Source organism: Gadus chalcogrammus, chromosome 12, assembly GCF_026213295.1.
Source record: "Gadus chalcogrammus isolate NIFS_2021 chromosome 12, NIFS_Gcha_1.0, whole genome shotgun sequence".
In the NCBI taxonomy this organism is placed as follows: Eukaryota; Metazoa; Chordata; class Actinopteri; order Gadiformes; family Gadidae; genus Gadus; species Gadus chalcogrammus.
Window position 1 is genome coordinate 8,721,426 of NC_079423.1, and position 22,964 is coordinate 8,744,389.

Genomic DNA, 22,964 nt, shown 5'->3' on the forward strand with positions numbered 1-22,964 from the left:
CTGATCTTGGAAGCTAAGCAGGGTCGGGCCTGGTTAGTACTTGGATGGGAGACCGCCTGGGAATACCAGGTGCTGTAAGCTTTTTCTTTTTCAACTCGAGCTCATTGACTCCGTGGCCGACCGTGACCGTGATCTTGTTTACTGCCAACCGCTTTGGAGGATTTAAGCAACATACAAAAACTGACAACGTCTCTCAAAAACTGTTTTTGTGAAACATGAGGACAGTATAGTGATACTGCCAGCAGGGAGCACCAGAGAGCTGAACCGACAGTTGTACATTTCTTAAACTTTCACCAACACAAACACGCACGCTCACTTCAGATCATGGAGGACGTCAAAAAATCACCACCCATTCTCTGACACTTTAAACGTTAACCTTGGTTCAAACATTTAACATCACAGCACACGCAGTGTATTTCAGATAATTAATGAATTCAGATGTCACAATGATCGTTTACATGGATAAGGAGTCCTACTGAATCATTACTGCCGTTATATCTAACTAATGATTGTTTTTGTAAAGTGTAACGTCGAGCCTCAGCAGCTTCTCACTCCTTATGTGCTACTGTATAAAACCTGGTTTGCGCCTGCACTAATTGCTTACGGCCATACCACCCTGAACACGCCGATCTCGTCTGAATCTCGGAAGCTAAGCAGGGTCGGGCCTGGTTAGTACTTGGATGGGAGACTGCCTGGGAATAACAGGTGCTGTAAGCTTTTTCTTTTTCAACTCGAGCTCATTGACTCCGTGGCGTACCGTGACCTGATGTTTACTGCCAACCGCTTTGGAGGATTTTAAGCAACATACAAAAACTGACAACGTCTCTCAAACTGTTTTTGTGAAACATGAGGACAGTATAGTGATACTGCCAGCAGGGAGCACCAGAGAGCTGAACCGACAGTTGTACATTTCTTAAACTTTCACCAACACAAACACGCACGCTCACTTCAGATCATGGGGGGACGTCAAAAAATCACCACCCATTCTCTGACACTTAACCGTTAACCTTGGTTCAAACATTTAACATCACACGCACACGCAGTGTATTTCAGATAATTAATGAATTCAGATGTCACAATGATCGTTTACATGGATAAGGAGTCCTACTGAATCAATTACTGCCGTTTATATCTAACTAATGATTGTTTTGTAAGAGTGTAACGTCGAGCCTCAGCAGCTTTCTCACTCCTTATGTGCTACTGTATAAAACCTGGTTTTGCGCCTGCACTAATTGCTTACGGCCATACCACCCTGAACCGCCCGATCTCGTCTGATCTCGGAAGCTAAGCAGGGTCGGGCCTGGTTAGTACTTGGATGGGAGGCCGCCTGGGAATACCAGGTGCTGTAAGCTTTTTCTTTTTCAACTCGAGCTCATTGACTCCGTGGCGTACCGTGACCTGATGTTTACTGCCAACCGCTTTGGAGGATTTAAGCAACATACAAAAACTGACAACGTCTCTCAAAACATTTTTGTGAAACATGAGGACAGTATAGTGATACTGCCAGCAGGGAGCACCAGAGAGCTGAACCGACAGTTGTACATTTCTTAAACTTTCACCAACACAAACACGCACGCTCACTTCAGATCATGGGAGGACGTCAAAAAAATCACCACCCATTCTCTGACACTTTAACCGTTAACCTTGGTTCAAACATTTAACATCACACGCACACGCAGTGTATTTCAGATAATTAATGAATTCAGATGTCACAATGATCGTTTACATGGATAAGGAGTCCTACTGAATCAATTACTGCCGTTTATATCTAACTAATGATTGTTTTTGTAAAAGTGTAACGTCGAGCCTCAGCAGCTTTCTCACTCCTTATGTGCTACTGTATAAAACCTGGTTTTGCGCCTGCACTAATTGCTTACGGCCATACCACCCTGAACACGCCCGATCTCGTCTGATCTCGGAAGCTAAGCAGGGTCGGGCCTGGTTAGTACTTGGATGGGAGACCGCCTGGGAATACCAGGTGCTGTAAGCTTTTTCTTTTTCAACTCGAGCTCATTGCCTCCGTGGCCTACCGTGGCGTACCGTGACCTGATGTTTACTGCCAACCGCTTTGGAGGATTTAAGCAACATACAAAAACTGACAACGTCTCTCAAAACTATTTTTGTGAAACATGAGGACAGTATAGTGATACTGCCAGCAGGGAGCACCAGAGAGCTGAACCGACAGTTGTACATTTCTTAAACTTTCACCAACACAAACACGCACGCTCACTTCAGATCATGGGAGGACGTCAAAAAATCACCACCCATTCTCTGACACTTAACCGTTAACCTTGGTTCAAACATTTAACATCACACGCACACGCAGTGTATTTCAGATAATTAATGAATTCAGATGTCACAATGATCGTTTACATGGATAAGGAGTCCTACTGAATCAATTACTGCCGTTTATATCTAACTAATGATTGTTTTTGTAAGAGTGTAACGTCGAGCCTCAGCAGCTTTCTCACTCCTTATGTGCTACTGTATAAAACCTGGTTTTGCGCCTGCACTAATTGCTTACGGCCATACCACCCTGAACACGCCCGATCTCGTCTGATCTCGGAAGCTAAGCAGGGTCGGGCCTGGTTAGTACTTGGATGGGAGACCGCCTGGGAATACCAGGTGCTGTAAGCTTTTTCTTTTTCAACTCGAGCTCATTGACCTCCGTGGCGTACCGTGACCTGATGTTTACTGCCAACCGCTTGGAGGATTTAAGCAACATACAAAACTGACAACGTCTCTCAAAACTATTTTTGTGAAACATGAGGACAGTATAGTGATACTGCCAGCAGGGAGCACCAGAGAGCTGAACCGACAGTTGTACATTTCTTAAACTTTCACCAACACAAACACGCACGCTCACTTCAGATCATGGGAGGACGTCAAAAAATCACCACCCATTCTCTGACACTTTAACCGTTAACCTTGGTTCAAACATTTAACATCACACGCACACGCAGTGTATTTCAGATAATTAATGAATTCAGATGTCACAATGATCGTTTACATGGATAAGGAGTCCTACTGAATCAATTACTGCCGTTTATATCTAACTAATGATTGTTTTTGTAAAAGTGTAACGTCGAGCCTCAGCAGCTTTCTCACTCCTTATGTGCTACTGTATAAAACCTGGTTTTGCGCCTGCACTAATTGCTTACGGCCATACCACCCTGAACACGCCCGATCTCGTCTGATCTCGGAAGCTAAGCAGGGTCGGGCCTGGTTAGTACTTGGATGGGAGACCGCCTGGGAATACCAGGTGCTGTAAGCTTTTTCTTTTTCAACTCGAGCTCATTGACTCCGTGGCCTACCGTGCTACCGTGACCTGATGTTTACTGCCAACCGCTTTGGAGGATTTAAGCAACATACAAAAACTGACAACGTCTCTCAAAACTATTTTTGTGAAACATGAGGACAGTATAGTGATACTGCCAGCAGGGAGCACCAGAGAGCTGAACCGACAGTTGTACATTTCTTAAACTTTCACCAACACAAACACGCACGCTCACTTCAGATCATGGGAGGACGTCAAAAAATCACCACCCATTCTCTGACACTTTAACCGTTAACCTTGGTTCAAACATTTAACATCACACGCACACGCAGTGTATTTCAGATAATTAATGAATTCAGATGTCACAATGATCGTTTACATGGATAAGGAGTCCTACTGAATCAATTACTGCCGTTTATATCTAACTAATGATTGTTTTTGTAAAAGTGTAACGTCGAGCCTCAGCAGCTTTCTCACTCCTTATGTGCTACTGTATAAAACCTGGTTTTGCGCCTGCACTAATTGCTTACGGCCATACCACCCTGAACACGCCCGATCTCGTCTGATCTCGGAAGCTAAGCAGGGTCGGGCCTGGTTAGTACTTGGATGGGAGACCGCCTGGGAATACCAGGTGCTGTAAGCTTTTTCTTTTTCAACTCGAGCTCATTGACTCCGTGGCCTACCGTGGCGTACCGTGACCTGATGTTTACTGCCAACCGCTTTGGAGGATTTAAGCAACATACAAAAAACTGACAACGTCTCTCAAAACTATTTTTGTGAAACATGAGGACAGTATAGTGATACTGCCAGCAGGGAGCACCAGAGAGCTGAACCGACAGTTGTACATTTCTTAAACTTTCACCAACACAAACACGCACGCTCACTTCAGATCATGGGAGGACGTCAAAAATCACCACCCATTCTCTGACACTTTAACCGTTAACCTTGGTTCAAACATTTAACATCACACGCACACGCAGTGTATTTCAGATAATTAATGAATTCAGATGTCACAATGATCGTTTACATGGATAAGGAGTCCTACTGAATCATTTACTGCCGTTTATATCTAACTAATGATTGTTTTTGTAAGAGTGTAACGTCGAGCCTCAGCAGCTTTCTCACTCCTTATGTGCTACTGTATAAAACCTGGTTTTGCGCCTGCACTAATTGCTTACGGCCATACCACCCTGAACACGCCCGATCTCGTCTGATCTCGGAAGCTAAGCAGGGTCGGGCCTGGTTAGTACTTGGATGGGAGACCGCCTGGGAATACCAGGTGCTGTAAGCTTTTCTTTTTCAACTCGAGCTCATTGACTCCGTGGGCGTACCGTGACCTGATGTTTACTGCCAACCGCTTTGGAGGATTTAAGCAACATACAAAAACTGACAACGTCTCTCAAAACTATTTTTGTGAAACATGAGGACAGTATAGTGATACTGCCAGCAGGGAGCACCAGAGAGCTGAACCGACAGTTGTACATTTCTTAAACTTTCACCAACACAAACACGCACGCTCACTTCAGATCATGGGAGGACGTCAAAAAATCACCACCCATTCTCTGACACTTTAACCGTTAACCTTGGTTCAAACATTTAACATCACACGCACACGCAGTGTATTTCAGATAATTAATGAATTCAGATGTCACAATGATCGTTTACATGGATAAGGAGTCCTACTGAATCAATTACTGCCGTTTATATCTAACTAATGATTGTTTTTGTAAAAGTGTAACGTCGAGCCTCAGCAGCTTTCTCACTCCTTATGTGCTACTGTATAAAACCTGGTTTTGCGCCTGCACTAATTGCTTACGGCCATACCACCCTGAACACGCCCGATCTCGTCTGATCTCGGAAGCTAAGCAGGGTCGGGCCTGGTTAGTACTTGGATGGGAGACCGCCTGGGAATACCAGGTGCTGTAAGCTTTTTCTTTTTCAACTCGAGCTCATTGACTCCGTGGCCTACCGTGGCGTACCGTGACCTGATGTTTACTGCCAACCGCTTTGGAGGATTTAAGCAACATACAAAAACTGACAACGTCTCTCAAAACTATTTTTGTGAAACATGAGGACAGTATAGTGATACTGCCAGCAGGGAGCACCAGAGAGCTGAACCGACAGTTGTACATTTCTTAAACTTTCACCAACACAAACACGCACGCTCACTTCAGATCATGGGAGGACGTCAAAAAATCACCACCCATTCTCTGACACTTTAACCGTTAACCTTGGTTCAAACATTTAACATCACACGCACACGCAGTGTATTTCAGATAATTAATGAATTCAGATGTCACAATGATCGTTTACATGGATAAGGAGTCCTACTGAATCAATTACTGCCGTTTATATCTAACTAATGATTGTTTTTGTAAGAGTGTAACGTCGAGCCTCAGCAGCTTTCTCACTCCTTATGTGCTACTGTATAAAACCTGGTTTTGCGCCTGCACTAATTGCTTACGGCCATACCACCCTGAACACGCCCGATCTCGTCTGATCTCGGAAGCTAAGCAGGGTCGGGCCTGGTTAGTACTTGGATGGGAGACCGCCTGGGAATACCAGGTGCTGTAAGCTTTTTCTTTTTCAACTCGAGCTCATTGACTCCGTGGCGTACCGTGACCTGATGTTTACTGCCAACCGCTTTGGAGGATTTAAGCAACATACAAAAACTGACAACGTCTCTCAAAACTATTTTTGTGAAACATGAGGACAGTATAGTGATACTGCCAGCAGGGAGCACCAGAGAGCTGAACCGACAGTTGTACATTTCTTAAACTTTCACCAACACAAACACGCACGCTCACTTCAGATCATGGGAGGACGTCAAAAAATCACCACCCATTCTCTGACACTTTAACCGTTAACCTTGGTTCAAACATTTAACATCACACGCACACGCAGTGTATTTCAGATAATTAATGAATTCAGATGTCACAATGATCGTTTACATGGATAAGGAGTCCTACTGAATCAATTACTGCCGTTTATATCTAACTAATGATTGTTTTTGTAAAAGTGTAACGTCGAGCCTCAGCAGCTTTCTCACTCCTTATGTGCTACTGTATAAAACCTGGTTTTGCGCCTGCACTAATTGCTTACGGCCATACCACCCTGAACACGCCCGATCTCGTCTGATCTCGGAAGCTAAGCAGGGTCGGGCCTGTTAGTACTTGGATGGGAGACCGCCTGGGAATACCAGGTGCTGTGAGCTATTTCTTTTTCAACTCGAGCTCATTGACTCCGTGGCCTACCGTGGCGTACCGTGACCTGATGTTTACTGCCAACCGCTTTGGAGGATTTAAGCAACATACAAAACTGACAACGTCTCTCAAAACTAATTTTGTGAAACATGAGGACAGTATAGTGATACTGCCAGCAGGGAGCACCAGAGAGCTGAACCGACAGTTGTACATTTCTTAAACTTTCACCAACACAAACACGCACGCTCACTTCAGATCATGGGAGGACGTCAAAAAATCACCACCCATTCTCTGACACTTTAACCGTTAACCTTGGTTCAAACATTTAACATCACACGCACACGCAGTGTATTTCAGATAATTAATGAATTCAGATGTCACAATGATCGTTTACATGGATAAGGAGTCCTACTGAATCAATTACTGCCGTTTATATCTAACTAATGATTGTTTTTGTAAGAAGTGTAACGTCGAGCCTCAGCAGCTTTCTCACTCCTTATGTGCTACTGTATAAAACCTGGTTTTGCGCCTGCACTAATTGCTTACGGCCATACCACCCTGAACACGCCCCGATCTCGTCTGATCTCGGAAGCTAAGCAGGGTCGGGCCTGGTTAGTACTTGGATGGGAGACCGCCTGGGATACCAGGTGCTGTAAGCTTTTCTTTTCAACTCGAGCTCATTGACTCCGTGGCCTACCGTGGCGTACCGTGACCTGATGTTTACTGCCAACCGCTTTGGAGGATTTAAGCAACATACAAAAACTGACAACGTCTCTCAAAACTATTTTTGTGAAACATGAGGACAGTATAGTGATACTGCCAGCAGGGAGCACCAGAGAGCTGAACCGACAGTTGTACATTTCTTAAACTTTCACCAACACAAACACGCACGCTCACTTCAGATCATGGGAGGACGTCAAAAAATCACCACCCATTCTCTGACACTTTAACCGTTAACCTTGGTTCAAACATTTAACATCACACGCACACGCAGTGTATTTCAGATAATTAATGAATTCAGATGTCACAATGATCGTTTACATGGATAAGGAGTCCTACTGAATCAATTACTGCCGTTTATATCTAACTAATGATTGTTTTTGTAAAAGTGTAACGTCGAGCCTCAGCAGCTTTCTCACTCCTTATGTGCTACTGTATAAAACCTGGTTTTGCGCCTGCACTAATTGCTTACGGCCATACCACCCTGAACACGCCCGATCTCGTCTGATCTCGGAAGCTAAGCAGGGTCGGGCCTGGTTAGTACTTGGATGGGAGACCGCCTGGGAATACCAGGTGCTGTAAGCTTTTTCTTTTTCAAACTCGAGCTCATTGACTCCGTGGCCTACCGTGGCGTACCGTGACCTGATGTTTACTGCCAACCGCTTTGGAGGATTTAAGCAACATACAAAAACTGACAACGTCTCTCAAAACTATTTTTGTGAAACATGAGGACAGTATAGTGATACTGCCAGCAGGGAGCACCAGAGAGCTGAACGACAGTTGTACATTTCTTAAACTTTCACCAACACAAACACGCACGCTCACTTCAGATCATGGGAGGACGTCAAAAAATCACCACCCATTCTCTGACACTTTAAACCGTTAACCTTGGTTCAAACATTTAACATCACACGCACACGCAGTGTATTTCAGATAATTAATGAATTCAGATGTCACAATGATCGTTTACATGGATAAGGAGTCCTACTGAATCAATTACTGCCGTTTATATCTAACTAATGATTGTTTTTGTAAAAGTGTAACGTCGAGCCTCAGCAGCTTTCTCACTCCTTATGTGCTACTGTATAAAACCTGGTTTTGCGCCTGCACTAATTGCTTACGGCCATACCACCCTGAACACGCCGATCTCGTCTGATCTCGGAAGCTAAGCAGGGTCGGGCCTGGTTAGTACTTGGATGGGAGACCGCCTGGGAATACCAGGTGCTGTAAGCTTTTTCTTTTTCAACTCGAGCTCATTGACTCCGTGGCCTACCGTGGCGTACCGTGACCTGATGTTTACTGCCAACCGCTTTGGAGGATTTAAGCAACATACAAAAACTGACAACGTCTCTCAAAACTATTTTTGTGAAACATGAGGACAGTATAGTGATACTGCCAGCAGGGAGCACCAGAGAGCTGAACCGACAGTTGTACATTTCTTAAACTTTCACCAACACAAACACGCACGCTCACTTCAGATCATGGGAGGACGTCAAAAAATCACCACCCATTCTCTGACACTTTAACCGTTAACCTTGGTTCAAACATTTAACATCACACGCACACGCAGTGTATTTCAGATAATTAATGAATTCAGATGTCACAATGATCGTTTACATGGATAAGGAGTCCTACTGAATCAATTACTGCCGTTTATATCTAACTAATGATTGTTTTTGTAAAAGTGTAACGTCGAGCCTCAGCAGCTTTCTCACTCCTTATGTGCTACTGTATAAAACCTGGTTTTGCGCCTGCACTAATTGCTTACGGCCATACCACCCTGAACACGCCCGATCTCGTCTGATCTCGGAAGCTAAGCAGGGTCGGGCCTGGTTAGTACTTGGATGGGAGACCGCCTGGGAATACCAGGTGCTGTAAGCTTTTTCTTTTTCAACTCGAGCTCATTGACTCCGTGGCCTACCGTGGCGTACCGTGACCTGATGTTTACTGCCAACCGCTTTGGAGGATTTAAGCAACATACAAAAACTGACAACGTCTCTCAAAACTATTTTTGTGAAACATGAGGACAGTATAGTGATACTGCCAGCAGGGAGCACCAGAGAGCTGAACCGACAGTTGTACATTTCTTAAACTTTCACCAACACAAACACGCACGCTCACTTCAGATCATGGGAGGACGTCAAAAAATCACCACCCATTCTCTGACACTTTAACCGTTAACCTTGGTTCAAACATTTAACATCACACGCACACGCAGTGTATTTCAGATAATTAATGAATTCAGATGTCACAATGATCGTTTACATGGATAAGGAGTCCTACTGAATCAATTACTGCCGTTTATATCTAACTAATGATTGTTTTTGTAAGAGTGTAACGTCGAGCCTCAGCAGCTTTCTCACTCCTTATGTGCTACTGTATAAAACCTGGTTTTGCGCCTGCACTAATTGCTTACGGCCATACCACCCTGAACACGCCCGATCTCGTCTGATCTCGGAAGCTAAGCAGGGTCGGGCCTGGTTAGTACTTGGATGGGAGACCGCCTGGGAATACCAGGTGCTGTAAGCTTTTTCTTTTTCAACTCGAGCTCATTGCCTCCGTGGCCTACCGTGGCGTACCGTGACCTGATGTTTACTGCCAACCGCTTTGGAGGATTTAAGCAACATACAAAAACTGACAACGTCTCTCAAAACTATTTTTGTGAAACATGAGGACAGTATAGTGATACTGCCAGCAGGGAGCACCAGAGAGCTGAAACCGACAGTTGTACATTTCTTAAACTTTCACCAACACAAACACGCACGCTCACTTCAGATCATGGGAGGACGTCAAAAAATCACCACCCATTCTCTGACACTTTAACCGTTAACCTTGGTTCAAACATTTAACATCACACGCACACGCAGTGTATTTCAGATAATTAATGAATTCAGATGTCACAATGATCGTTTACATGGATAAGGAGTCCTACTGAATCAATTACTGCCGTTTATATCTAACTAATGATTGTTTTTGTAAGAGTGTAACGTCGAGCCTCAGCAGCTTTCTCACTCCTTATGTGCTACTGTATAAAACCTGGTTTTGCGCCTGCACTAATTGCTTACGGCCATACCACCCTGAACACGCCCGATCTCGTCTGATCTCGGAAGCTAAGCAGGGTCGGGCCTGGTTAGTACTTGGATGGGAGACCGCCTGGGAATACCAGGTGCTGTAAGCTTTTTCTTTTTCAACTCGAGCTCATTGACTCCGTGGCCTACCGTGGCGTACCGTGACCTGATGTTTACTGCCAACCGCTTTGGAGGATTTAAGCAACATACAAAAACTGACAACGTCTCTCAAAACTATTTTTGTGAAACATGAGGACAGTATAGTGATACTGCCAGCAGGGAGCACCAGAGAGCTGAACCGACAGTTGTACATTTCTTAAACTTTCACCAACACAAACACGCACGCTCACTTCAGATCATGGGAGGACGTCAAAAAATCACCACCCATTCTCTGACACTTTAACCGTTAACCTTGGTTCAAACATTTAACATCACACGCACACGCAGTGTATTTCAGATAATTAATGAATTCAGATGTCACAATGATCGTTTACATGGATAAGGAGTCCTACTGAATCAATTACTGCCGTTTATATCTAACTAATGATTGTTTTTGTAAAGTGTAACGTCGAGCCTCAGCAGCTTTCTCACTCCTTATGTGCTACTGTATAAAACCTGGTTTTGCGCCTGCACTAATTGCTTACGGCCATACCACCCTGAACACGCCCGATCTCGTCTGATCTCGGAAGCTAAGCAGGGTCGGGCCTGGTTAGTACTTGGATGGGAGACCGCCTGGGAATACCAGGTGCTGTAAGCTTTTTCTTTTTCAACTCGAGCTCATTGACTCCGTGGCCTACCGTGGCGTACCGTGACCTGATGTTTACTGCCAACCGCTTTGGAGGATTTAAGCAACATACAAAAACTGACAACGTCTCTCAAAACTATTTTTGTGAAACATGAGGACAGTATAGTGATACTGCCAGCAGGGAGCACCAGAGAGCTGAACCGACAGTTGTACATTTCTTAAACTTTCACCAACACAAACACGCACGCTCACTTCAGATCATGGGAGGACGTCAAAAAATCACCACCCATTCTCTGACACTTTAACCGTTAACCTTGGTTCAAACATTTAACATCACACGCACACGCAGTGTATTTCAGATAATTAATGAATTCAGATGTCACAATGATCGTTTACATGGATAAGGAGTCCTACTGAATCAATTACTGCCGTTATATCTAACTAATGATTGTTTTTGTAAGAGTGTAACGTCGAGCCTCAGCAGCTTTCTCACTCCTTATGTGCTACTGTATAAAACCTGGTTTTGCGCCTGCACTAATTGCTTACGGCCATACCACCCTGAACACGCCCGATCTCGTCTGATCTCGGAAGCTAAGCAGGGTCGGGCCTGGTTAGTACTTGGATGGGAGACCGCCTGGGAATACCAGGTGCTGTAAGCTTTTTCTTTTTCAACTCGAGCTCATTGACTCCGTGGCTACCGTGGCTACCGTGACCTGATGTTTACTGCCAACCGCTTTGGAGGATTTAAGCAACATACAAAAACTGACAACGTCTCTCAAAACTATTTTTGTGAAACATGAGGACAGTATAGTGATACTGCCAGCAGGGAGCACCAGAGAGCTGAAACGACAGTTGTACATTTCTTAAACTTTCACCAACACAAACACGCACGCTCACTTCAGATCATGGGAGGACGTCAAAAATCACCACCCATTCTCTGACACTTTAACCGTTAACCTTGGTTCAAACATTAACATCACACGCACACGCAGTGTATTTCAGATAATTAATGAATTCAGATGTCACAATGATCGTTTACATGGATAAGGAGTCCTACTGAATCAATTACTGCCGTTTATATCTAACTAATGATTGTTTTTGTAAAAGTGTAACGTCGAGCCTCAGCAGCTTTCTCACTCCTTATGTGCTACTGTATAAAACCTGGTTTTGCGCCTGCACTAATTGCTATCGGCCATACCACCCTGAACACGCCCGATCTCGTCTGACTCGGAAGCTAAGCAGGGTCGGGCCTGGGCCCCGTTTCCCGATAACGATGGATCCACGCTCGTACGATCATTCTCACGATGGATCTTGCGATCCATCGTCATTTCTTTGGAAGACGTTTCCCGAAACTCCTCTTAACAGTGAACGCGCATGTCGCTGCCTCACGACGTCGTAGGATTGTAACTGTCTACTGACACGGTGCTGAAAATGGGCTCCGTAGGAGGGGAGACGCAGGAATGTCGCAGGAAAATTGTGTTAAAAAGGTGTTAAAATAATATCCCCATCAAGGACAACAGCAGAGTAGCCTACGAAAAAAATAGACTGCAAACTAGATAGAATGCTAAAGACATTAAAACACAATTGATTAGCTTAAACCGACCATATATCAGTACCTAATCCTGAATGCACTGTGCGTTTCAACGCATTTTCCCCCCTTAAATAATCCTCTTCACACCTGTGGAATAAACCCGGGAGACGTCCATGAATGAGGAATACAACGAAAGCCACCGTCTTGCCCGGTGCATCTTGAGGCACGTAGGCGGAGGTGGAAGTAGTTTGCTCTTTAGATGCCTTCACAATTCAGGCGGAGGCTCCAGATTTTCTCCGGCCAAGTCATGCGCCGTGATATGTGTGACGGCTATGTTGCAACAACATTGCAGCTAAGGCTGGTGTAGGGCTATTGCTAGAAACGGAGGACGTTGAGGACGATGCCGATGAGGAAGATCGGTTGTGAGGACGGCCTCCATCATAACTACGCGGGCTGGTTTTCTAATGCGCGTACGAATAGTGATTGAGACTTTTTTTTAACCCCCTCACCCTCCCTCATGTCACTAAACATTCCCGTCAACGTGACCAATCCCCACCATATCCCAGCCTTTTGCCTGCTCCTTTGCTTGTTTTTATAATTTTTTTTATGATTTATTTTCTTATTTTTTTTTAATTTCTTTATTTCGTTATTTTTTATTTTTTTTAATTTGTTTAATTTAATTTATTTTTTACATTATTTATGCTACTTTTATGAGTAGCCATGTCAGTCTGCACAAATCCCCCCACTTTCTCTCACACATTTTGAGTGCCCTGCCTGCGCAAAACAATTTTCTGGACTGTCCCGTTTTATTTTGGCCATTTGAACATCTTTATTAATAAATTAATTAATAGTCTTTATTAATTACCAAAACTAAGAACATAAAGGCGCAATGCGTTTTAATAAAACTCACGGACCATTCCGGTTCTATTGGATGCGTTTTATTAAAACGCATTGCGCCCTTTATGTTCTTAGTTTTTAATAAAACGCATCCAATAGACGGAATGTCCGATTTGTCGCCACTGAGGCTATAGCTGACGATGCATTAGCGTCCTACGAGTACCACGAGCACCCCTGGAGTACTCGTTTAGCTACGAGCGTTTCAAGACGTTCGTTCCCCACGATGCTTTCGGGAAACGCCGGTGAAAACTCTACGATGCCCTTTCGACGCACTTCACGATCCACTTAGGCTAACGACGCTTTCGGGAAACGGGGCCCTGGGTAGTACTTGGATGGGAGACCGCCTGGGAATACCAGGTGCTGTTAAGCTTTTTCTTTTTCAATCTCGAGGCTCATTGACTCCGTGTGGCTCTACCGTGGCGTAACGTGACCTGTGTTTACTGCAAACGCTTTGGAGGATTTTAACAACATATAAAAACTGACAACGGTCTCTCAAAACATTTTTGTGAAACATGAGGACAGATAGTGATACGCCAGCAGGGAGCACCAGAGAGCTTTGAACCGACAGTTGTACATTTCTTAACTTTCACCAACACAAACACGCACGCTCACTTCAGATCATGGGAGGAGTTCAAAAAATCCCCACCCATTCTCTGACACTTTACCCGTTAACATTGGTTCAAACATTTAACATCACACACACACGCAGTGTATTTCAGATAATTAATGAATTCAGATGTCACAATGATCGTTTACATGGAATAAGGAGTCCTACTGAATCAATTACTTGCCGTTTATATCTAACTAATGATTGTTTTTGTAAAAGTGTACGTCGAGCCTCAGTCAGCTTTCTCACTCCTTATGTGGCTAACTGTGTAAACCTGGTTTTTGCGCCTGCACTATTGGCTTACGGCCATACCACCTCTGAACACGCCCGATCTCGTCTGACTCGGAAGCTAGCAGGGTCGGGCCTGGTAGTACTTGGATGGGAGACAGCCTTGGAATACCAGGTGCTGTAAGCTATTTTCTGTTTCAAACTCGAGCTCATTGACTCCGTGGCCTACGGTGGGCGTACCGTGAGCCTGATGTTATACTGCCAACCCGCTTTGGAGATTTAAGCAACATACAAAACTGACAACGTCTCTCAAAACTATTTTTGTGGAAACATGAGGACAGTATAGTGATACTGCCAGCAGGGAGCACCAGAGAGCTGAACCGACAGGTGTACATTTCTTAAACTTTCACCAACACAAACACGCACGCTCACTTCAGATCATGGGAGGACGTCAAAAAATCACCACCCATTCTCTGACACTTTAAACCGTTAACCTTGGTTTCAAACATTTAAATCACACGCACACGCAGTGTATTTCAGATAATTAATGAATTCAGATGTCACAATGATCGTTTACATGGATAAGGAGTCCTACTGAATCAATTACTGCCGTTTATATCTAACTAATGATTGTTTTTGTAAGAGTGTAACGTCGAGCCTCAGCAGCTTTCTCACTCCTTATGTGCTACTGTATAAAACCTGGTTTTGCGCCTGAACTAATTGCTTACGGCCATACCACCCTGAACACGCCCGATCTCGTCTGATCTCGGAAGCTAAGCAGGGTCGGGCCTGGTTAGTACTTGGATGGGAGACCGCCTGGGAATACCAGGTGCTGTAAGCTTTTTCTTTTTCAACTCGAGCTCATTGACTCCGTGGCGTACCGTGACCTGATGTTTACTGCCAACCGCTTTGGAGGATTTAAGCAACATACAAAAACTGACAACGTCTCTCAAAACTATTTTTTGTGAAACATGAGGACAGTATAGTGATACTGCCAGCAGGGAGCACCAGAGAGCTGAACCGACAGTTGTACATTTCTTAAACTTTCACCAACACAAACACGCACGCTCACTTCAGATCATGGGAGGACGTCAAAAAAATCACCACCCATTCTCTGACACTTTAACCGTTAACCTTGGTTCAAACATTTAACATCACACGCACACGCAGTGTATTTCAGATAATTAATGAATTCAGATGTCACAATGATCGTTTACATGGATAAGGAGTCCTACTGAATCAATTACTGCCGTTTATATCTAACTAATGATTGTTTTTGTAAAGAGTGTAACGTCGAGCCTCAGCAGCTTTCTCACTCCTTATGTGCTACTGTATAAAACCTGGTTTTGCGCCTGCACTAATTGCTTACGGCCATACCACCCTGAACACGCCCGATCTCGTCTGATCTCGGAAGCTAAGCAGGGTCGGGCCTGGTTAGTACTTGGATGGGAGACCGCCTGGGAATACCAGGTGCTGTAAGCTTTTTCTTTTCAACTCGAGCTCATTGCCTCCGTGGCCTACCGTGGCGTACCGTGACCTGATGTTTACTGCCAACCGCTTTGGAGGATTTAAGCACCATACAAAAACTGACAACGTCTCTCAAAACTATTTTTGTGAAATTTAGGACAGTATAGTGATACTGCCAGCAGGGAGCACCAGAGAGCTGAACCGACAGTTGTACATTTCTTAAACTTTCACCAACACAAAAACGCACGCTCACTTCAGATCATGGGAGGACGTCAAAAAAATCACCACCCATTCTCTGACACTTTAACCGTTAACCTTGGTTCAAACATTTAACATCACACGCACACGCAGTGTATTTCAGATAATTAATGAATTCAGATGTCACAATGATCGTTTACATGGATAAGGAGTCCTACTGAATCAATTACTGCCGTTTATATCTAACTAATGATTGTTTTTGTAAAAGTGTAACGTCGAGCCTCAGCAGCTTTCTCACTCCTTATGTGCTACTGTATAAAACCTGTTTTTGCGCCTGCACTAATTGCTTACGGCCATACCACCCTGAACACGCCCGATCTCGTCTGATCTCGGAAGCTAAGCAGGGTCGGGCCTGGTTAGTACTTGGATGGGAGACCTGCCTGGGAATACCAGGTTGCTGTAAGCTTTTTTCTTTTCAACCTCGAGCTCATTGACTCCGTGGCCTACCGTGGCGTACCGTGACCTGATGTTTACTGCCAACCGCTTTGGAGGATTTAAGCAACATACAAAAACTGACAACGTCTCTCAAAACTATTTTGTGAACATGAGGACAGTATAGTGATACTGCCAGCAGGGAGCACCAGGAGCTGAACCGACAGTTGTACATTTCTTAAACTTTCACCAACACAAACACGCACGCTCACTTCAGATCATGGGAGGACGTCAAAAAATCACCACCCATTCTCTGACACTTTAACCGTTAACCTTGGTTCAAACATTTAACATCACACGCACACGCAGTGTAGTTCAGATATTATATGAATTCAGATGTCACAATGATCGTTTACATGGATAAGGAGTCTACTGAATCAATTACTGCCGTTTATATCTAAACTAATGATTGTTTTTGTAAGAGTGTAACGTCGAGCCTCAGCAGCTTTCTCACTCCTTATGTGCTACTGTATAAAAACCTGGTTTTGCGCCTGCACTAATTGCTTACGGCCATACCACCCTGAACACGCCGATCTCGTCTGATCTCGGAATCTAAGCAGGGTCGGGCCTGGTTAGTACTTGGATGGGAGAACCGCCTGGGGATACCAGGTGCGTAAGCTTTTTCTTTTTCAACTCGAGCTCATTGACCTCCGTGGCCGTACCGTGGCGGACCTGATTTTTACTGCCAACCGCTTTGGAGGATTTAAGCAACATACAAAAACTGACAACGTCTCTCAAAACTTTTTTGTGAAACATGTGTACAGTATAGTGATACTGCCAGCAGGGAGCACCAGAGAGCTGAAACCGACAGTTTGTACATTTCTTAAACTTTCACCAACACAAACACGCACGCTCATTCAGATCATGGGAGGACGTCAAAAAATCACCCACCCATTCTCTGACACTTTAACAGTTAACCTTGGTTCAAACATTTAACATCACACGCTGTACTGTCCTCGGTGGGGTGTGCTAACTCCAACTAGACAGTGAGCTAAACTCTCTTCTATTCATGAACATGAAGAATGCCTTGAATTCTTGTTTGTAGATTTATTTTCATTCTTCACATTGTATTGAATCCATGTAGATAAGATCAAGATCAAAAGATAAAGAGAGTGAAACTAGAAACAAGAATTCAAGGCATTCTTCATGTTCATGAATAGAAGAGTTTAGCTCACTGTCTAGTTGGAGTTAGCACACCCCACCGAGGACAGTACAGTGAAAAAGCGATGCCTCTGCTGGGGAACCAACATGCAAGAAGTCTTTCTCTGGGGTAGTGACTGTCTGCACTCCCAATCAACCTGCCGTTTCTAACGTTTTCTACGCGCGCATTCTAACGCGATCTAAACTACTTACCTTCCTGCTTCCTGTGCAGCTCGAAAATACAAACGTCAAAATAAAAGTCTGGATGAAACACAAATTTAAAGCATTCAATTCAAATGAAATGCCTGAAGGGCAGAACACTCCCCGTCTGACCTTAAAGGTCACTATGAGCTTTTAAATCTCTGTCCTTTAACTACAGTCTTTTGGCAGAAGGAGAACTACTTCTGACACAGGTCTTAGGAACACCTTCGGAGAACCTTGATCCGATGTCCTGAGCTCCACCTTCCTTACTTTGCTGTCTCTCCCTGGAAAGACAGCTGTGATCATCGCCATAGGCCACACGTTGCGTGCGGCTTGATTGTCCTTCAGGAGCACAATGTCCCCTTCTTTCAGGTCCCGGTGGGAATCTTTCCATTTCCGGCGGGCTTGCAGAGTGGGAAGAACTCCTGACGCCAGCGACGCCAGAATCTGTCGGCAAGGGCTTGGACTTGTCTCCATTGTCTGCTGAGAAGATCCTTGTCTGTGAAGTCTCCGTGCGGTGGGTTCTTCTGCGCCCCTCCCTGGGACATATCCTCAGTCAGCTTCATGAAGCCTTTGCAAGGTTTGAGAAAGGTGGGTCGGCCATTCTCTAGCACATTTGTCTTGAATGTGCCCACAGCCGGCCTATGTGCGTTCCCTAGGCACACGTCTCCTACTATAACCCATCCCAAATCAAGTCTTTGTGCGAAGGGGGCATTGTGAGGCCCACTCACTTGCTGCCGGACTTTATGAACCCTCACAATGTCTCTGCCTAGCAAGATGAGGATCTCCGCCTTGGGATCGAGCTCAGGTAAGTGCGGCGCTACACTTCGCAGGTGTGGATGGTGACAGGCTGCGTCAGGGGTCGGTATTTCGGAGCGGTCGATGAGTATGTCATTACACTCAATTAGTGATGGTAGTTGTAGGCTGGTCTGCCCATCGAGTGATTCGACCTGAAAGCCCTCTGCCTTTCTGCCTGACGTCTCAACTAGCCCAGCACAGGTCTTGAGTGAGTAGGGGAATGGTTGGCCCTTGATGTTGAAAAGCTGGAAGAAGTCTGATCGCACAAGTGAACGGTTACTTTGATCATCCAAAATCACGTACATGTTGACTGCCTTCTCACGTTGACCTTGTGGATATACTCGGACCAGACAAATCTTCGCACAGGATCTTGCTGTTCGACCTGGGCCACACACCTGGGTACAGTGTGAGCTGATGGCTGTGCTGTCGCTGCTGTGTTCCTCTTCCTCCCCGCCATTGTCTAATGGGGGTGTAGGCCTTCTGAAGACTTGAGGTGGTGGACCTGGATGCATAGCAGCATGATGTCGGTCGCTGTCACACTCCTCACACTTTACTTTTACTTTACAGTCTCTTGCAAGATGGCTAGCTGAAGTGCAGCATTTGAAACAAATCCCATGCTCTTTGAGAAGGCTTTTTCGTTCTTCGAGAACCTTCCCTCTAAATGTTCTGCATTTCCTCAGCGCATGTGGTTTGTTGTGAATGGGACAGTTTTTCTCTGGCCCATCAGACTTTCTCTCAGGTGAGTTTGCAGGTGGGTCTTTACCTGGAGAGATGTCTGTCTTGTGAACAGATATTTTCCTCCCATAACTGTTAGAGGCTACTTTGTCTGACTTCAACCCGTTGCTGCTTGCGCATGAAAGGATAAAACTGGGGTCATTTCTCCGGCGTGCTTCATGACAGATGAAATCGGCAAAGTAATCAAATGGAGGGAAGTGGCCGTTGTTTTCTTCTTTAAACCTTGAACCTACTGTTAGCCATTTTTCCTGTAGCCCATAAGGGAGTTTCTCCACAATGGGCCCTATGCCCCTGGCTGTATCCAGGTAGGTCAATCCTGTGAGGTAACCTTCTTCTTTGGCACCCTGGAGTTCCATAAGAAGATCGCCTAGGTCCCTCAGCTTCCCATAATCTTTGGTTGATATTCTTGGAAATTCATCCAGTCTTTTAAAAAGAGCCTCTTCCATTACTTCCGGTGCAGCGTAGCACTCTTGGAGGCGGTCCCAGGCCTTTTTCAATGCTACGTCTGGATTTCCGACATACACAGAGCGGATCCTTTTGATGTGCTTGACCGACTCTGTTCCTAGCCATTTAACCAGCAGATCCAACATTTCAGTTGTTGTGAGTCCTAAGCCTGTAGTAGCATTACTGAATGATGACTGCCATGCTAGATAATTTTCAGGTTTATCATCGAATTGGTAGAGACTTGTACTCACTAAATCACGACGAGCCAGGTATCGTGCCAGGTGTTCTGTTTCAGGTGCCACACTTGCAGTGGATGGAGCATACATGGGTACGTATGATGGAGCTGTTGCCTTAAATGGTGATTTGTGAGGATGATGTGTTGTCTTGGGTTTTGTGGGCTGTCCGTTACCTCTAGCGGGTGTTGTGTGATGTCCATTATCTCCAATGTTCGTTGTTTGTTGTCCATCGCGTCTTTCCTGACTTGTATGACCTCCATTGAGTGGTGCGCTGATGTGGGTTACATACCTAGATTTAGCACTGAGAAATGGCTGCCTTGGTGTTGCATCATGCCTAGATGGTCTGTAGGGAGTTTCATCCTCTTTTATCTCTCCCTGTGGCTCAGAGTTGTGCTCTGGTGGAGGGGGCCATGTGACGTAGCTTGCGTCTGATAGGGCTACTCCAGGTGATGTGGTATGGACGGATACCCGAGTCTGTGATACGTCAAGCCCAGCTTGTGCTTCAACATATTCGTTAGTGCGTGTTGCAATTTCATTTTGCAGATCTAGTGAAGATGGATCAGTCCTGATCGAATCTCCTATGTCTAGTTCAGCTGCTTCTAGTGCCTCGGCTTGGGCAATAGCTGCAGCTGCCTCTCTTTGAAGTGCGAGTGCGCTCAATTCAGCTTCCAGCTTGGCTTTACATAATTGTAGCTCGGCTTCCTTCTCTGCTTTTTGTACCTTGAGTGTCACCTCTCTCTCTGCAAATGTTGCTCGTGCTTTCGCCGCCTCTGCTTTAGCGCGCGCCCTACTGCTGCACTCGTATCGATGAGGAAGAACTCTTTGATTTTCTCGTATGTACAGATACATTAGAAGTCCCGGCTAATTCCATTTTTTCTTATCTTGCTTCTTTGGACGTTGAAACTCCAGTTGAATACAGCTTTTTCACTGTACTGTCCTCGGTGGGGTGTGCTAACTCCAACTAGACAGTGAGCTAAACTCTCTTCTATTCATGAACATGAAGAATGCCTTGAATTCTTGTTGTATAATTTATTTTCATTCTTCACATTGTATTGAATCCATGTAGATAAGATCAAGAGATCAAAAGATGAAAGAGAGTGAAACTAGAAACAAGAATTCAAGGCATTCTTCATGTTCATGAATAGAAGAGAGTTTAGCTCACTGTCTAGTTGGGAGTTAGCACACCCCACCGAGGACAGTACAGGTGAAAAAAGCGATGCCTCTGCTGGGGAACCAACATGCAAGAAGTCTTTCTCTGGGGTAGTGACTGTCTGCACTCCCAATCAACCTGCCGTTTCTAACGTTTTCCTACGCGCGCATTCTAACGCGATCTAAACTACTTACCTTCCTGCTTCCTGTGCAGCTCGAAAATACAAACGTCAAAATAAAAGTCTGGATGAAACACAAATTTAAAGCATTCAATTCAAATGAAATGCCTGAAGGGCAGAACACACGCACACGCAGTGTATTTCAGATAATTAATGAATTCAGATGTCACAATGATCGTTTACATGGATAAGGAGTCCTAACTGAATCAATTACTGCCGTTTATATCTAACTAATGATTGTTTTTGTAAAAGTGTAACGTCGAGCCTCAGCAGCTTTCTCAATCCTTATGTGCTACTGTATAAACCTGGTTTTGCGCCTGCCTAATTGCATACGGCCATACCACTCCTGAACACGCACGAATCTCTGTCCTGAACTCGGAAGCTAAGCAGGGGTCGGGGCTGGTTAGTACTTGGATGGGAGACCGCCTGGGAATACCAGGTGCTGTAAGCTAATAACTTTTTCAACTCGAGCTCATTGAACTCCGGGGCGTACCGTGACCTGAGGTTTACTCCAACCGCTTTGGAGGATTTAAGCAACATACAAAAACTGACAACGTCCTCCACAACTATTTTGTGAAAACATGGACGTATAGTGATACTGCCAGCAGGGAGCACCAGAGAAGCTGAACCTGACAGTTGTACATTTCTTAAAACTTTCACCCACACAAACACGCACGCTCACTTCAGATCATGGGAGGACGTCAAAAAATCACCACCCATTCCTGACACTTTAACCGTTAACCTTGGTTCACAACATTTAACATCACACGCACCGCAGTGTATTTCAGATATGACATGAATTTCAGAGTCACCAATGATCGTTTACATGGATAAGGAGTCCTACTGAATCAATTACTGCCGTTTATATCTAACTAATGATTGTTTTTGTAAAAGTGTACGTCGAGCCTCAGCAGCTTTCTCATCACTTATGTGCTACTGTATAAAACCTGGTTTTGCGCCTGCACTAATTGCTTACGCCATACCACCCCGAACACGACCGAATCCGTCTGATCTCGGAAGCTAAGCAGGGTCGGGACTGGTTAGTACTTGGATGGGAGGACCTCCTCAGAAGCACCAGGTTGCTGTAAGTAGTGACGGGTGTCACCACAAAAGAGAGAAAAAAAAAAAAACCACGCCCGATCTCGTCTGTACTCGGGAGATAAGCAGGGTCGTGCCTGGTTAGTACTGGATGGGAGACCGCCTGGGAATACCAGGTGCTGTAAACTTTTTCTTTGCAACTCGAGCTCATTGACTCCGTGCGTACCGTGACCTGATGTGTACTGCCAAACCGCTTTGGAGGATTTAAGCAACATACAAAAACTGACAACGTCTCTCAAAAACTGTTTTTGTGAAACATGAGGACAGTATAGTGATACTGCCCGCAGGGAGCACCAGAGAGCTGACCCGACAGTTGTACATTTCTTAAACTTTCACCAACACAAACACGCACGCTCACTTCAGATCATGGGAGGACGTCAAAAAATCACCACCCATTCTCTGACACTTTAACCGTTAACCTTGGTTTAAACATTTAACATCACACGCACACGCAGTGTATTTCAGATAATTAATGAATTCAGATGTCACAATGATCGTTTACATGGATAAGGAGTCCTACTGAATACAATTACTGCCGTTTATATCTAACT

At 44.8% G+C, this 22,964-nt stretch overlaps 21 non-coding genes and 3 pseudogenes across 21 annotated transcripts; all 24 read left to right on the forward strand.

The window, feature by feature from the left end:
* Positions 1-598: 598 nt before the first annotated feature.
* Positions 599-717, forward strand: LOC130395864 (5S ribosomal RNA). The gene has a single exon (XR_008898868.1). It is a non-coding gene; the product is annotated as a 5S ribosomal RNA (ribosomal RNA).
* A 517-nt stretch (positions 718-1,234) lies between these two features.
* LOC130394574 (5S ribosomal RNA) lies at positions 1,235-1,352 on the forward strand. The gene has a single exon (XR_008897719.1). It is a non-coding gene; the product is annotated as a 5S ribosomal RNA (ribosomal RNA).
* Positions 1,353-1,871: 519 nt separating this feature from the next.
* LOC130397469 (5S ribosomal RNA) lies at positions 1,872-1,990 on the forward strand. The gene has a single exon (XR_008900061.1). It is a non-coding gene; the product is annotated as a 5S ribosomal RNA (ribosomal RNA).
* Positions 1,991-2,518: 528 nt separating this feature from the next.
* Positions 2,519-2,637, forward strand: LOC130397470 (5S ribosomal RNA). The gene has a single exon (XR_008900062.1). It is a non-coding gene; the product is annotated as a 5S ribosomal RNA (ribosomal RNA).
* Positions 2,638-3,155: 518 nt separating this feature from the next.
* Positions 3,156-3,274, forward strand: LOC130397472 (5S ribosomal RNA). The gene has a single exon (XR_008900063.1). It is a non-coding gene; the product is annotated as a 5S ribosomal RNA (ribosomal RNA).
* A 527-nt stretch (positions 3,275-3,801) lies between these two features.
* Positions 3,802-3,920, forward strand: LOC130397473 (5S ribosomal RNA). Its single transcript, XR_008900064.1, has one exon. It is a non-coding gene; the product is annotated as a 5S ribosomal RNA (ribosomal RNA).
* A 529-nt stretch (positions 3,921-4,449) lies between these two features.
* LOC130397474 (5S ribosomal RNA) lies at positions 4,450-4,568 on the forward strand. The gene has a single exon (XR_008900065.1). It is a non-coding gene; the product is annotated as a 5S ribosomal RNA (ribosomal RNA).
* Positions 4,569-5,087: 519 nt separating this feature from the next.
* LOC130397476 (5S ribosomal RNA) lies at positions 5,088-5,206 on the forward strand. The gene has a single exon (XR_008900067.1). It is a non-coding gene; the product is annotated as a 5S ribosomal RNA (ribosomal RNA).
* Positions 5,207-5,735: 529 nt separating this feature from the next.
* LOC130397478 (5S ribosomal RNA) lies at positions 5,736-5,854 on the forward strand. The gene has a single exon (XR_008900068.1). It is a non-coding gene; the product is annotated as a 5S ribosomal RNA (ribosomal RNA).
* Positions 5,855-6,373: 519 nt separating this feature from the next.
* LOC130394539 (5S ribosomal RNA) lies at positions 6,374-6,491 on the forward strand. Its single transcript, XR_008897687.1, has one exon. It is a non-coding gene; the product is annotated as a 5S ribosomal RNA (ribosomal RNA).
* A 529-nt stretch (positions 6,492-7,020) lies between these two features.
* Positions 7,021-7,139, forward strand: LOC130394943 (5S ribosomal RNA). The gene has a single exon (XR_008898053.1). It is a non-coding gene; the product is annotated as a 5S ribosomal RNA (ribosomal RNA).
* A 527-nt stretch (positions 7,140-7,666) lies between these two features.
* LOC130397479 (5S ribosomal RNA) lies at positions 7,667-7,785 on the forward strand. Its single transcript, XR_008900069.1, has one exon. It is a non-coding gene; the product is annotated as a 5S ribosomal RNA (ribosomal RNA).
* A 530-nt stretch (positions 7,786-8,315) lies between these two features.
* Positions 8,316-8,433, forward strand: LOC130394008 (5S ribosomal RNA). The gene has a single exon (XR_008897208.1). It is a non-coding gene; the product is annotated as a 5S ribosomal RNA (ribosomal RNA).
* A 529-nt stretch (positions 8,434-8,962) lies between these two features.
* On the forward strand, positions 8,963-9,081 carry LOC130397480 (5S ribosomal RNA). The gene has a single exon (XR_008900070.1). It is a non-coding gene; the product is annotated as a 5S ribosomal RNA (ribosomal RNA).
* A 529-nt stretch (positions 9,082-9,610) lies between these two features.
* Positions 9,611-9,729, forward strand: LOC130397481 (5S ribosomal RNA). Its single transcript, XR_008900071.1, has one exon. It is a non-coding gene; the product is annotated as a 5S ribosomal RNA (ribosomal RNA).
* A 530-nt stretch (positions 9,730-10,259) lies between these two features.
* Positions 10,260-10,378, forward strand: LOC130397482 (5S ribosomal RNA). Its single transcript, XR_008900072.1, has one exon. It is a non-coding gene; the product is annotated as a 5S ribosomal RNA (ribosomal RNA).
* Positions 10,379-10,906: 528 nt separating this feature from the next.
* On the forward strand, positions 10,907-11,025 carry LOC130397483 (5S ribosomal RNA). Its single transcript, XR_008900073.1, has one exon. It is a non-coding gene; the product is annotated as a 5S ribosomal RNA (ribosomal RNA).
* Positions 11,026-11,553: 528 nt separating this feature from the next.
* Positions 11,554-11,672, forward strand: LOC130397484 (5S ribosomal RNA). The gene has a single exon (XR_008900074.1). It is a non-coding gene; the product is annotated as a 5S ribosomal RNA (ribosomal RNA).
* A 2,674-nt stretch (positions 11,673-14,346) lies between these two features.
* On the forward strand, positions 14,347-14,463 carry LOC130396266 (5S ribosomal RNA; annotated as a pseudogene).
* Positions 14,464-14,998: 535 nt separating this feature from the next.
* LOC130397485 (5S ribosomal RNA) lies at positions 14,999-15,117 on the forward strand. The gene has a single exon (XR_008900075.1). It is a non-coding gene; the product is annotated as a 5S ribosomal RNA (ribosomal RNA).
* Positions 15,118-15,639: 522 nt separating this feature from the next.
* On the forward strand, positions 15,640-15,758 carry LOC130397486 (5S ribosomal RNA). The gene has a single exon (XR_008900076.1). It is a non-coding gene; the product is annotated as a 5S ribosomal RNA (ribosomal RNA).
* Positions 15,759-16,286: 528 nt separating this feature from the next.
* LOC130401236 (5S ribosomal RNA) lies at positions 16,287-16,407 on the forward strand. The gene has a single exon (XR_008903701.1). It is a non-coding gene; the product is annotated as a 5S ribosomal RNA (ribosomal RNA).
* A 528-nt stretch (positions 16,408-16,935) lies between these two features.
* Positions 16,936-17,053, forward strand: LOC130396220 (5S ribosomal RNA; annotated as a pseudogene).
* A 4,589-nt stretch (positions 17,054-21,642) lies between these two features.
* Positions 21,643-21,766, forward strand: LOC130396245 (5S ribosomal RNA; annotated as a pseudogene).
* Positions 21,767-22,964: the final 1,198 nt, after the last annotated feature.